Genomic DNA, 15,647 nt, shown 5'->3' on the forward strand with positions numbered 1-15,647 from the left:
TAATTCTCAGTGGTGTGGAGTGGGTGGAGATGAATCGATTTTCTCACTCATCCTCAAAAAGCAGAAAGATCAGGGGCCACTCAATGAAATTGCATGGAAAACAAATAGGAGAAAATTTCACTCAAAGAATAAAGTTCTGGAACTCGTTGCTGGAGTATGTGATAACGGCATATCTGGATTAAAAAAAAAAAAGTTTGGATGAGTTCCTGAAGGAAAAGTCCAAAGTCTGTTATTGAGCTGAACATTGGGAAAGCCACTGTTTGCCCTTGGATTGGTAGCATGGAATGATGCTACTAACTGGGTTTCTGCTAGGTACTTGTGACCTGGATTGGCCACTGCTGAAAGCAGGATACTGGGCTAGATGGACCTTTGGTCTGACCCAGTATGGCTATTCTTATTTTCAGGAACGAGAAAGAAGTCATTGTGTGTCACGTTGTAAATACACACTTTCTCTATGAGGGCAATTAGCAGCAGCGCCGGGACTTAACTTGCTCGACGTTAATCAACAGTGAGGAGCCTCGTTCCCCAGAGGCGTTAGACGCCTGGTTCATTCGTAGCTTGGTGTCGGTGGGTGGTGTCAAACGTATAAGCCGTTCGGTTAAATACAGTCCCGGCAAACCGCCTTTAAGCGCTAGTGGGAGCTACAGAGAGAGCGAGAGCTGTGAGGAGAAGGTGCTGTATTTTATCGCGCCAGTTTTCCTAGTCACTGGCGTCTGCTGCAGTGGGGGAGGCGGCGCTCAGCCCAGACCCTGATAGCAACAGCACGAGCACGAGGAGCAGGAGGCATCGCACAGCCGGTAAGGGGCTGCATTGCAATGTGAGCTGCCATGCAAGCTAGGGGGGAGCCGCCGAGGAGGAGCTCACCTTTCATTTTACGACTGGGGTTTAAGTTTGCATCTGTTTCTCTGTCAGAGTGGGGTTGGGAACTGAAGGAGGGCGTGCGTTGCGCTTTGACCACTGACCTTAAGTTTCAGACGTGCACCGATTCGAATCCTTTTGGGAAAAGTCCCCCCCCCCCTCCCCCGCATAGCTTGTATGCATGCACTTTGAAAGTTTGAAGGCTTTTGCCTGTGTAGGCTGAAATCGTAGGTTTGAAGTCAGATTAGTAATATACTGGCTAGCAGTAGATTGTTACACTTGGCAGCTCGTTTATACTGTTTGGGTCAAATTGATTCCCCCCCCCCCCCCCCCCCCCCCGTTTTTGTGACAGACTCCGATTCAACCGGTTTCAATTAGTGCAAGGCTGGTGTTGATTTGTCTTTTTTTTTAAATAACCTTTCTTAATATAATAAATCCTTATTGTCATACTGTCTTCTATGTTTGTGCAGCGCTGCGTACGGTTTGTAGCGCTATAGAAATGCTAAATAGTAGTAGTAGTACTTGCACTATCCTATGTTTAAAAACAGTTAATTTTTTTGTTTTGTTTTTGGGGTTGGTGTGATATATTGACTAATTTTACTGAATAGCATATTTTACTATTTGGTTGAATACAAATAATGAAAAATATCCCCCACCCCTTTACTAAGCTGCATGGCAATGCCAACACAGCCCATTGAAAGTGAATGGGGTGCCCTGTTGTTCTCCTGGGCTGTCTGGGGGACCAGTCTACTAAAAATGCTGGCTCCTCCTACATCCCAATGGCATGAAGCTCTTTGTTTTTTGGTTGTTTTCTTTTGAAAATGGACCAAAAAACAAAACACCCAAATAACAAACCCATGTTGAAAATAGTATTTTTTTGTTTTTAAAAAGATGTTTTTCATTTTTGAAAATTACCTTCTTTCCTATCCAGATTTTGGATGTTTTGTGCAAAACATCCAAAGTCAGACTTAGACGTCATATCGAAAATGCCCCTCTATGTGTAGAAAGCATGCATTAAAATGAAGTATGTGATTAAAAAGGTTGTGATCATGCCCACAGCTTTTAAGAAGGCAAATTAGGACTGATGTGATGTGGCTTTTTTAAATGTCTGCAGTTTTTCCCCCCCTGTGGTTACCTGTTACAAGTTGAGATAATCTGGTTTACATGCGTGTCAGAAGCAGGTGATACATTTTTTATTGATAGTCTGATTTTAAAAGCATGTTTCACTTTTTGTCAGTTTCCTAAGATAAAACATTAGTTGTGTGAAACTAAGTTGGTCCCTACTGTTGGGAACCAGAGCCAGTGGTATTCTCTGCGCCTTGTGCAGCAGGAAAGAATGAGAATGTCTTAGGTTTTTCTTGTTGCAATTGCTCTAGTATTTAAAACCCAACTAATACAATTTAAGATGTCTATTCTGCCTTTCCAGAGCAGATCACAGCTAAGATGCTTATTTCAGAAGCCCTATGTTCATTTTTGACGTGCATAACTCAGCACTTTGAAGTGTATATTGTACAGACGTCTAAATCCCATTTTACAGTGCTGGGAATAACATGTCTAAAACTTAGGGGTATGTTTACTAAGGTGCGTTAGCATTTCTAATGCACTTTTAAATTTAAGGTGCGTTAAACGCTAATGCGCTTATACATTTCTATGGGCGTGTTCGCATTTAACGGGTGTAAAGCATTTATGCGCATTAAAAAGGCTAACGCGTCCATAGCGCACCTTGGTAAACATAGGCATTAGTGTGTTTATCAGAAGGGGGCGTGGTCTGGATGAGGAATGCATGTTTATTTTTTTTTGGCCACATTTCAGAAGGGAATTCATGTCTCTGTGCAAAAAAGATGGCTATCGGGATCTACACCAACTCGATAAGATGTCTTGGTTTCAGAAAAGTACTTGTTTTTGTGTGGCACTCCACTGGAGGCATTAGGGAACGTTTCCCCCCTTAAACTCTCAGTATTTCTTGGCCCCCTCAAAAGCAATACCAACCAGGGATAATGGACTCTGTGATGGTGTTGGAAAACAGGCATTTTAGAACATGCATATCATACACATGAATGTGCCCGCACATATGTATGTCCTGAAATAATTTCAATTCGAGCATCAAGAGGAGGTAGAAAATATCACAGCTCAACAGAAACCTTACTCCATAGCAAAACAGAAGTAAATTCACAAATTACATTGTAGTATTATTGGATCAATCAGAATTGCATAATTCAAACCTCAGGCAGTAACTTAGCCATTTAGCAATAGGGAGAATATGTAATCGTAATTGATCCAGCTGTATAAATATCCAAACTTTTATCAAAATATCAAATCACTTATCTTTATTTGGATTTTCTCTTTTCTTCCACAACTAGTGTAGGATTTTAATATAAGAAATTCAGATCAGGAGACACATCACACCGACATGAATCCATGTTTTGCCATAAGGCTGTCTGAAGGTCAGTCACCTAAAAAATGTAAATATCTTCAAAAACTTGTCATATCCAATAATATAGGCACTAACCATTTGGGTGCGTTCCCGCGGTGCATCAAAGATGGCTGCAGTGTCTTTTTTAAAGCTAGATATAGATAGATATATAGATATCTATCGATATAGATAGATATAAGGAAGACTATCTAAATAAGGTCAACACCAACAAAACGGAAGAAAAGATCACAACAAAAACAAACCATCCAATGAACGACAGCTAACAAAAATCCACACAACATCAAACCTAACAGCCCCATACCTAAATATCCAAGTGGGTTACATTAATGCTAGGTCCGTAGTTAACAAAATAACAACAATGTCAGACTGGATTAACTCAGAAAACCTTGATCTTATCTTCATCAGTGAAACTTGGATCCACAATCAAAAGGACCCCATAATCCTTGAACTATGCTCTCCAGGTTACAAAATCACTCACTGGACCAGATTGGAAAAGAGAGGAGGAGGCATAGCACTAATCCACCGAGAACAATTCACTATTGAAACCACTGCCAAATCCATAGTAACATAGTAGGTGACGGCAGAAAAAGACCTCTAAGGTCCATTTAGTCTGCCCAACAAGATAAACTCATATGCACTACTTTATATGTATACCTGACCTTGATTGGTATCTACCGTTTTCAGGGCACAGACCATAGAAGTCTGCCCAGTACTAGCCCCGCCTCCCAACCACCGGCGCTGCCACCCAATCTCCGCTAAGCTTCTGAGGATCCATTCCTTCTGAACAGGATTCCATTATGTTTATCCCACGCATTTTTGAATTCCGTTACCATTTTCATCTCCACCACCTCCCGTGGGAGGGCATTCCAAGTATCCACTACTCTCTCCGTGAAAAAATACTTCCTGACATTTTTCTTGAGTCTGCCCCCCTTCAACCTCATTTCATGTCCTCTAGTTTTACCTCCTTCCTGTCTCCAGAACAGGTTCGTTTGCGGATTAATACCTTTCAAATATTTGAATGTCTGTATCATATCACCCCTGTTTCTCCTTTCCTCCAGGGTATACATGTTCAGGTCAGCAAGTCTCTCCTTGTACGTTTTGTAACACAAATCCCATTCCATTTTTGTAGATTTCCTTTGCACCACTTCAATTTTTTTTACATCCTTAGCAAGATACAGCCTCCAAAACTGAACACAATACTCCAGGTGGGGCCTCAACAACGACTCGTAAAGGGGCATGTGCGATAGAAAGCAGGGGGGTAGCCAGACAACAGACTTTGGGTGGGCCTAGACAAGAAGTGGGTGAGCACCAAGTGCCCCCCCCCCCTCTGTCTGCCCCCACTCCTACTCAACTTTTTAAAATATACCTGGTGGGGATCCCAAGCCCCGCCAGCTAAAATCCCCCCCCCCCCCCCCCCCCGGTGGCACAGAAAACACTGCCCTCCACCTCTGCAGCCTGCGATAGCTCCCCGAACTGCCGACACTGGAACATGCTTAGGTTTTCCACATGCGCTGTAAAGTAAGCAGGTGCAAATGCCAGCGTTGGTAGCTCAGAGAGCTGTCCCAGATACCCCAACTAGAAATTGTTTCATTCAGAATTCAAATCAAATACTTGCTTGATCAACTGAACTGCATCCTATTTTATATACTGCCCGGTAACTGGAACGAAAGCCAACCTATTTTCACGGATTGCATCTCAAACACTTGTGTAAACAATTCCAATACACTAATACTAGGTGACATAAACCTCCACCTAGAAGACCCCAACTCCGCCAACGCACGCGAGTGCATAGACTTCCTACAGTCCTGGGATCTCAAATGGCCTCACATGCAAGCTACTCACATCAAGGGACACACACTTGACCTCTTATCACACAAACTGTCCACAGATCATAACCTATTAATAACAGACATCAAATGGTCAGAAACACCTTGGACTGACCACTACAAACTGAACCTATCCCTAAATTGGCGAAAGAAGGGATTAAATCGTACAACAGAACAAACAACTTACACTACGAGAGGGCAAATAGATCCGCAAACATTCTGGCAACAAATATAACGGATGGACAACACAAACTGACTCCATACATTATCTCAATCACTGAGAGGATAGATGCAGAAGCGTACTAAACGAAATAACACCCTTAAAGAAAAGAATATCAAAAAGACAAAACTTGATACCATGGTTCAATGACGAATTAAAAGAACTCAAAACACAATCCAGGAAACTTGAACGAGCATGGAAAAAAATCAAAAGATGAACATAGGAGAAGAGACGGCTGAGGGGAGACATGATAGAGGTATATAAAATAATGAGTGGAGTGGAACAGGTGGATGTGAATCGTCTGTTCACGCTTTCCAAAAATACTAGGACTAGGGGCATGCGATGAAACTACAGTGTAGTAAATTTAAAACAAATTGGAGAACATTTTTCTTCACCCAACGCATAATTAAACTCTGGAATTCGTTGCCGGAGAACGTGGTGAAGGCAGTTAGCTTGGCAGAGTTTAAAAAGGGGTTAGACGGTTTCCTAAAGGACAAGTCCATAAACCACTACTAAATGGACTTGGGAAAAATCCACAATTCCAGGAATAACATGTATAGAATGTTTGTACGTTTGGGAAGCTTGCCAGGTGCCCTTGGCCTGGATTGGTCGCTGTCGTGGACAGGATGCTGGGCTCGATGGACACTTGGCCTTTTCCCAGTGTGGCATTACTTCAATGCATGGAAACAAATACACAGAAAATACAAATATGCAATAAGACAAACCAAAAGGTCCTACTACAAAACTAAATTAGGACCGGATAACAAAGATCTGAAGAGACTATTTAAACTCGTGAATAAGCTACTAGACACCACCCCTGTCACCACAACCAACACAGACACCCCACCCACAGACAAACTGGCTACCTACTTTAACGAAAAAATAACAAAACTACGCAGTAGTCTTCCTCACCACAACACCAACATTGAAAAATTCTTCTACGACCTGGACATAATCCCGGGCGGATACCCAGCTGACCGTACGTGGTCAACATTTAATCTACTCACCTCTGAATCAGTTACACAAGCGACTCATAGGTCCGCCAGTACCCATTGCAAACTGGACATATGTCCTAGTCATTTACTTAAATCTGCCCCCGGCCGCTTCTTAGAAGACCTCACATCCCACATAAACTTCATGCTACAACAAAGTTTCTTCCTCGAGAAATATGGTAATATCCTTCTTACCCCAATACTCAATAAGATAAATACAAATGATCACACCAATTACCGCCCAGTTGCATCCATCCCTCTAGTAGTAAAATTGATGGAGAGCTTGGTGACAAAACAGCTTACGGAATACATGGACAAGTTCTCAATATTACACAACTCACAATCAGGATTCCGCTCCCACCATAGTACTGAAACTGTCCTAGTCACTCTCCTGGCCAAATTCAGGCAGGAAATAGCCACAGGTAATAGCATACTTCTCCTCCAATTTGACATGTCAAGCGCATTCGACATGGTTAACCACAATATACTACTAAGACTCCTTGGCTGCTTCGGGATTGTTGGAAATGTACTTAACTGGATTAAAGGCTTTCTAACCACCAGAACATACCAAGTAAAATCAAATTCTAACATATCAACACCGTGGAAAGCAGTGTGCGGAGTACCTCAAGGATCACCAATACTCTTCAACATAATGATGATCCCACTGACCTCAACCCGTTCATCTATGCAGATGATGTTACAATCTACATTCCCTTCAGACATGCCTTGACAGAAATAATCAATGAAATCAATGATGGCCTGAACATCATGAACTCTTGGCCGAACTCATTCCAATTGAAGATGAATACTGAAAAAACACACTGCCTCATCCTCTCATCTCAACATAACAAGTACAAGCCCGCAACCATTAACACCCCAGGACACACACCCTCCCTACCTCAGACAGCCTAAAACTACTCGGCATCACAATCGACCGCAACCTTAATCTCAAGAGCCAAGTAAGCACCATAATAAAGAAAATGTTTTATTCAATGTGGAAACTCAAACAAATAAAACCTTTCTTCTCGAGAGAAACTTTTAGAAACCTAATACAATCAATGGTCTTAAGCCATGCAGATTACTGCAATCAAATCTATGCGGGATGTAAAGAACAACTCATAAAAAAACTCCAGACCGCCCAAAACACAGCAGCCAGATTCGAAAGTGCTAAACCCCTTCAAGAAAAGTTGCACTGGCTCCCAATCAAAGAATGGATCACCTTCAAAATCTGCACTTTGGTCCACAAAATTATCTACGGCATAGTCCCGGGATGCATGACAGACCTCATTGATCTACCAGCCAGAAACAGAATCGGATCATCATGATCATACCTAAACCTACATTACCCAAATTGCAAAGGACTTAAATATAAAACAACTTACACATCCTGCTTCTCTTACATAAGCGCACAACTATGGAATGGACTCCCAAAAGCTGTGAGAACAATTCACGACCACCTAAACTTCAGGAAATCACTAAAAACCCTCTTCAAAAAGGCCTATCCCACCGACCCAACGTAAATCCCCACACCCAGGAACACAGCATAAATGATCATACTGGACAATTACAATCCTCATTCCCTTCGACCCTCATGATACTTGACTCATACCTACCTCATTGACCATAATATAACCTGGTATATGTTATCAACCAAATTGGCAAACGCCCTTACGGTACTATGTAAGCCACATTGAGCCTGCAAATAGGTGGGAAAATGTGGGGTACAAATATAATAAATAAATATATTCTACATAGATATATAGAGATATATGTCACTTGAAGGGTGAGTACCAATCAGAGCATGAAATCAAATAAACGTCATCCACTCAATTTTTTGGTTCAATGCCTTAGGTTCTATGGAGTACAGAGAAAAGATCCAATATTGTTATCTATAATTACGATAATTTTCCAAAGATAAGTGATTTGATATCTTGATAAAGTTGGACATTTTATACAGCTGTATCAATGATGAGGACATATTCTTCCTATTGCTAAATGGCTAAGTTACTGCCTGAGGATTGGATTATGTGATTCTGATGGCTCCAATAATATTATAATGTAATTTGTGAATTTACTTCTGTTTTGCTGTGGAGTAAGGTTTCTGTTGAGCTGTCCTGAAATAATGGGCTTTGAGCATCAGCACCTCAGTTACTTGAGGATCCTCTAAACTCTTGATTTACTCCCTGCCCTATCAACAGACTTTCTGACTTTTTATTTTTTTTATTTCTGCATTTTGGGTGGGCAAAGTTTAGGTCCCAGAAAAGAAATGTCTAAATTTATTAAGTCTAAGCATGGTTTATAAGAAAGTTTTGGGGTTAATTCCACAACAAAATACCAATGTGAAAAATAAAAAATGTGCCTATTTTTTTCTAGTATATAAAAAACTAATTTATAGCAGCCCAATAAATTTGGGTAAACAGAACTGTATCTTCATAAACCAAATCACACTTGATATTCACACACATTTTATATAGAAAATAGTCTTTCCTTATAAATAACCAAGTAATTTCCTGCTTTTTATAATCTCCTTGTTTAATCAGAGGTCCTATATTTTTAAAGACATTTGGATTTAGATTGAATAAAGATCCTGGCAGTTCAAGTTACAGTATAAATACTGCTGTCTCTGTCCGACATGCTGTGTTCACATCAGTAACTGCTTATGCAATCCGTAGCTGCCTATGATGTACCACTGTGATGATTTCTGAAAACAGAAGAAGCCACAATAAATGTGAAAGGCTGTCAATTAACTAATTGAGATTTCAGTGTGGATCACATTTTATGGGATGGCTCATAAGAGACCTAATAACCCATAATTAAGTCCTGATTAAGTATTTCTGGTATTCTTCTCATTGGATTTACATAGAGCATGTTGTAAGCTTTGCCACATTGAGAGCATATAGTAGGAACATTACTCTGTTTTTCCACTATTTTTCCTTTTTGTTGTTTATTTATTAGTGGTTTATTTACTCTCTTCATTTGAAGTTGTGGGACAAGTGACAGTCAAAAAGTAAAGAGAAAATATGCTGAAATTACTTCTGCCTCCGTTTGCTCAAAGCATCACATGATCTCTCCAGGTTCTCCAGTTTAAGATGAAGCAGCTCACTGGTTTAGTGCCACATGCTGCTTTGAGAACCTGGGATTGATTCCTGTGTGAGGGTTACAGGGGTTGAAGAGGTTCACAGCCATTACACAATGGCAGCACCTAATGGCTGGATTCAGAGCCCTTGGTAACTTTGTTTGTTCTAATATGTGTGGTGTGTGTGTTTGTTTGTAGACTGCTTAGAATGTAAAATGGGAGGGAATGAGTTCATTGTTTCACAGGTAGCCCTGGTGTTTGAGCCCCAGCCCAGTACTGTGGTTGAATGACAGGACTAAAAGATGGAGGAAGGGGAAATAATGGGGGTCTGCCCAGGTGGATGCAAGTGAAAGTTTACAGTTCAAGATTTCAGCCCTGGATCCGAATAAACTGGAAGCTGAAAGGAACAGGAGGAAACAGTTAATTCAAACAAAAAACAGGGCAGAGTACTCATCATATTTTAAAATATACATGGAAGAGAGGTTTTTGTGTAGTCCTTTTTGGAAGGAGCTCATCAGCAGTGTGACTAGACAAAAGCAGGGTTTTTTTTGTTTGTTTTTAATTATACTGTTTGATTTTACAGACTTCAAATGCCTTGCATGTAATTGATTTGAAAAGTAAAAGTGAAGCCTAGGTAGGAAATGTCCAGAAAAGACATTTAAACAAAAAGTCTTTGAATTATGTGGCAGTTTAAGTGTGCTTAATGAAAATAACATGTTTTCTTTTACTGATAGTATTAGAACCAAGTGGTTAGAGTAGTAGTCACTGTCTTGCTGCCACTCTGTGATCTTGGGCAAGTCACATAACCCTCAATTGATTCAGCTGCAAACTGAGGGGGCCTTTTACCAAGGTGTGCTAATGGAGTTAGTGTGCGCTAAATAAGACACCCATTATATTCCTATGGGCATCTTATCTAGCACGTGCTAAATCTGTTAGCACATCTTAGTAAAAGGACCCCTTAGAACGGACCTCCAGCTCCCCCCCCCCGTCACTTGCTGGGTGGGAGAGGGTTTGGCCGGTGGCCAATGGACATTTTCTGGGGGTTTGGGGGGCTGGAGACCCACCGGATCTCCAGCCCTCTCTGAACCTGGGGGGGTGGGATCGTCGGGGGGACCGGAGGGCCACCGGACCTCTAGCCCCCTGTTAGCGTTTGCTTTGGGGGGGAACGGGGGCCTGCCAGCATGCAACTGTATGCTGGACAGGGCTCACCATTCCTCCCCAATGATCGGCAAACCCTAACGCCAGCTTGGAGCTGGCGTAGGGTTTGCCGCGGCCAGCGACCCAAATTTTGGCACGCTGGCCGCTGATCATTGGGGAGGAATACCTAATGCCCTGTTTAGCATGCATTTGCTTGCTACTTGCGCTACGAGCCCTCGAGTACGTTCTTTCACGCGCTCGAGGGCTCTGATTATGCCGGGTTAGCAAAGGCCGGCGCTAGTACGGCGCTAACAGCCTCTAGCACCAGCCTTTGCTTTTGATCATGAGGGCCCTACTGTTACCTGCATGTAACTCGCCTTGACCTGTTACTTAAAAAAAAAAAAATGCTCTAAATCTAAAACTGTTATTCTGCATGGGGCAGTTTTCCGCACGTTAATGCTCCAGTTCTCGGAGTATTTGTGAAATATTAGTTTTAATTATATAGAACTCAGACTTCTAATCAGTTAACACATTGTTACTGAAACCAGAAACATAGAAGCATGATGGTAGATAAAGGCCGAATGACCATCCAGTCTCTGTAACCCCTAACTCTTCCTTTTCCTAAGCGATCCCACATGCTTATCCCATGCCTTTTAAAATTCTGACATAGTCCTCAACTCCACAGCCTCCACCGAGAGGCCATTACATGCCTCCACCACCCTTTCCGTGAAATAATACTTTCTTAGATTACTCATAAGCCTATTCCCTCTTAACTTCATTGTATGCCCCCTCGTTCCAGAGCTCTCCTTCAGTTGAAAAAGGCTCGCTTCCTGTACATAAATGCCCTTGAGATATTTAAATGTCTTGATCATGAAGATGGTCATTAGCTGCCTGTGGCCATTCTCTCTGTGGTTTCCTGCAAGACAACCAGGTTAATTGGCAGAATGAGCAACTTTATACCATGGCATTGTGGACTGCATACGGTTTGTCTATAGAAAGTAAACTTGTGAAAGTACATGTGTTCTTATAGAGGCCTGTTTACAAAACTGCACTAAAAAATAATAAATGCTTGTTTTGCCTTGTCTTGCATTTCTGGGTCCCAGTTTTAATCCAGCTCCGAGTCGTGCCTTGTCCTGTCTGGGTTCCAGTTCTGGTTCTTTGCCTTCTTTTCCTTGCCTTGTCTGGATCCGGTTCTTGTGTTGTCCATTGTGTGTTTGGTTACCTCTGTCCTGCCTTGTTGAGTCTGTTTATCCTAGTCCAGTCTGTTCTGATTCCTGCCTGTGCCAGCCCCGGTGATTTGTCTGCCAAAGCTCCAGCTTTGGTCCAAGGGCTCACCATTCCTGACAGTTGTGACAGTAGGTATTTAAATGTCTCCATCATATCTCCTCTCTCTCGCCTTTTTTTCAAAGAATACATATTGATCTTTAAGTCTGCCCCCCATATGCTTTATGATGAAGACCACTGACCATTTTAGTAGCCGCCATCTGGACTGACTCCATCCTGGTTATATCTTTTGAAGGCGCTGTTTCCAGAATTGTACACAATATTCTAATTGAGGTCTTGCCAGCCTTATATAGGGGCATCATCTTTTTTTTTTTTTCTTACTGGCCATTCCTCTCCTTGCATTTTTAAGCATTAAATCTTAGCTGTCAAATTCCAGACCATTCCTCTAGCTTTGCAAAGTCATATCCATACCATTAGGGGTGTCTACCCTATTGCAGATTTTGGCATCCTCCACAAAGAAGCAAACTTTACCAGACAGCCCTTCAGCAATATCGCTTAGAAAAATGTTAAGAAGAAGTGGCATATCACTGGCAATGTCCTCTTCCTCAGAATGAGCTCCGTTTACCACTACCCTCTGTTGTCTTCCACTCATCCAGTTCCTAACCCAGTCAGTCACTTTAGGGCCCATACCAAGGGCACTCGGTCATCTAAGTGGAACGTTGTTAGCTTTGCGAAAATGTAAATACACCACATCTAGCTCTCTTCTTTAGTCTAACTCTGATCACCCAGTTAAAAAATTTAATCAGGTTTGTCTGACAAGACCTGCCTCTATTGACTGCAGGAGTTGCTAACCTGCAGTATCTTGGTAATGCAGGTTTGTGATTCCCACAGTAAATTTTATACTCATTTCTTGTCTGCCTAAAAACTAGGTGGTATAAATATATACCACAACACAGATCAGATCAACTTCACTGATCACACCAAGAGATGATCATCGAAACACAAACAGTGAAGAGTGACTCGTCAAAAGGGGAAAATGTCTCATACACCTGTGGCAAACAATAACACTTTATATTCACACAGCACAAAAAGTAATCATCGACATAAAAACCCCCCAAAAAACATTTTTTAGTGTATTTTTCTTTTGAACTATGCAAAAAAAGTTTTAAAATATTTTTGGAATTTCTTTTTTTACATACAACAGTACACTAGAATCGAAAAACAACTTATCTTAAATGAGCTGTCCAGTTCATGTGAAAAGTGGTACATCCCAGCTTCCAAAATAGACAAGTGTGCAGTCCCAGTCCTGTTTCGCTCCAATTCTTCAGGGAACCACACCGCAGACCATAAGGTTCTGGAAATAAAAAAACCAATGCTTGAAATGACAAAAACCATGAACTGAAACATTGCCCAAAACAAACAAAAAGTCACTGTAGTCATATTACTAACTTCAAAATGCTGGAGGGTAGATTTCCCACTGCCCCACTACTGACAAACATCGGGTCAGGGCGGACGGCTAAGTATAAGCCATCCATTACCCATTCACAGATCGCCACATCATCCTCAGCTGATGACAAGTCGACCAATCCCAGTTAAACAGGAAAAACCCAGTGCCAAAAGTCAAAAATTCAAGTAAAAAAGGACAAGACAAAAGAGACTGTCAAACTATAAAAAGGCAGCCCAATGCATTCTGGAGTTCAGTCCACAAGGTTCCAGCGATTGTAGACGATAGATTCAATTCTGTTGACCTTGCAGTAGCCTCTTGCTGCGATCTCCCCCAAGTGTGTGGTCAGTAACACTGTCAATCACCCAACACTGAGCATGTCAAAGCTGTGCTGCAATTCTTTGCAATGGGATACCAAAGGAGCACCTAGCTTTTGATTTGAAACACACGACTCATGCTCACTCAAGCGTACACTTACAGGCTTATTTTCGAAAGAAGGGTGCTCACCTTTCGACACCAATCGGGAGATGGGCGTCCTTCTCCCGCGGTCGCCCAAATCAGCATAATGGGAAGCCGATTTTGGGCGCCCTCAACTGTTTTCCGTCGTGGGGATGACCAAAGTTCATGGGGGCGTGTCGGAAGCATAGCGAAGGCGGGACTGGGGTGTGCTTAACACATGGGTGTCCTCGGCCGATAATGGGGAAAAAAGAAGGGCGTCCCTGACGAGCACTTGGCCGACTTTACTTGGTCCATTTTTTTCTTGCAACCAAGCCTCAAAAGGTGCACGAACTGACCAGATGACCACCGGAGGGAATTGGGGATGACCTCCCTTTACTCCCCCAGTGGTCACTAACCCCCTCCCACCCTAAAGAAAACAACTTTTTAAATATTTTTTGCCAGCCTCAAATGTCATACACAGCTCCCTGACAGCAGTATGCAGGTCCCTGGAGCAGTTTTAGTGGGTGCATTGTACTTCAGGCAGGCGGACCCAGGCCCACCCCCCAGAAACCCACTGTACCCACATGTAGGTGCCCCCCTTCACCCCTTAGGGCTATGATAGTGTTGTACAGTTGTGGGTAGGGGGGTTTCAGTGCTCAGCACCCAAGGTAAGGGAGCTATGCATCTGGGAGCAATTTCTGAAGTCCACTGCTGTGCCCCATAGGGTGCATGGTTGGTGTCCTGGCATGTGAGGGGGACCAGTGCACTACAAATGCTAGCTCTTCCCACGACCAAAGGGCTTGGGTTTGGTCGTTTCTGAGATGGGCGTCCTTGGTTTCCATTATCTCCGAAAACTGGGGACGACCATCTCTAAGGTCAACCTAAATGTTGGGATTTGGGCATCCCTGACCGTATTATCGAAACGAAAGATGGCTGCCCATCTTGTTTCGATAATACGGGTTTCGCCGCCCCTTTGCCGGGACGTCCTGCGAGGACATCCTCAGGAAAACTTGGGCACCCCATTTGATTATGCCCCTCTTAGTCTCCTTTCAGTTTTGCCCACATATAATTTCATACATGGACATTGAGGGACGTATACTACATGATCGCATCTGCAAGTGGTCTGATGTCTCAGCTTGTATGCCTTTACATCAACCGGGTTGAGGAATTCAGTGCATTCAAACATCATGTCACAATAAGAGCATGGCCCACATTGCCTGTGTCCACCACTTCCATGGGAGAATCTTTTGGCCACATCAGCTGGACACAATATTTATTTAAGATTGCAATTCCTTGAAAAGTCTACCCACAAGCCACAGTTCCTAAAAATGTCGTGTGGTTGAATGATGTCCCAGTTTTTACGAATAATAAAAACATATGTGTCACAACTGTCAGGAATGGTCCAGAGTAGGGAGCCCTTGGGCCACTGCCAGTGATCGGCAGCAGCAGGTGAAACACCCATACAGGAAGCGAGGCTGAATACGGACAGGCTGGTACAAATCCAGGATTCTCAAACAGGCTTGGCTGGAACAGGATTCAGGATTCTCAAGCTTGAGCATCCTGTTCAAACTCCTTCTACTAACCTATAAATGTACTCACTCTGCTGCTCCCCAGTATCTCTCCACACTTGTCCTTCCCCACACCCCTTCTCGTGTACTCCGCTCCATGGATAAATCCTTCTTATCTGTTCCCTTCTCCACTACTGCCAACTCCAGACTTCGCGCCTTCTGTCTCGCTGCACCCTACGCCTGGAATAAACTTCCTGAGCCCCTACGTCTTGCCCCATCCTTGGCCACCTTTAAATCTAGACTGAAAGCCCACCTCTTTAACATTGCTTTTGACTCGTAACCACTCGCCTCTACCTACCCTCCTCTCCTACTTCCTGTACACATTAATTGATTTGATTACTTTATTTTTTGTCTATTAGATTGTAAGCTCTTTGAGCAGGGACTGTCTTTCTTCTATGTTTGTGCAGCGCTGCGTAAGCCTTGTAGCGCT

The 15,647-nt window shown here is 42.7% G+C and overlaps 1 protein-coding gene across 1 annotated transcript in view; it reads left to right on the forward strand.

The window, feature by feature from the left end:
• Positions 1 to 581: 581 nt before the first annotated feature.
• BMPR1B (bone morphogenetic protein receptor type 1B) overlaps positions 582 to 15,647 on the forward strand; it is a 666,288-nt gene continuing 651,222 nt past the window's right edge. Inside the window, exon 1 of the mRNA XM_030190709.1 lies at positions 582 to 797. The gene's annotated coding sequence lies outside the window, so the exon portion shown is untranslated. The remainder of the gene's footprint in view (positions 798 to 15,647) is intronic.

Source organism: Microcaecilia unicolor, chromosome 2 (genome assembly GCF_901765095.1).
Source record: "Microcaecilia unicolor chromosome 2, aMicUni1.1, whole genome shotgun sequence".
Taxonomy (NCBI): domain Eukaryota; kingdom Metazoa; phylum Chordata; class Amphibia; order Gymnophiona; family Siphonopidae; genus Microcaecilia; species Microcaecilia unicolor.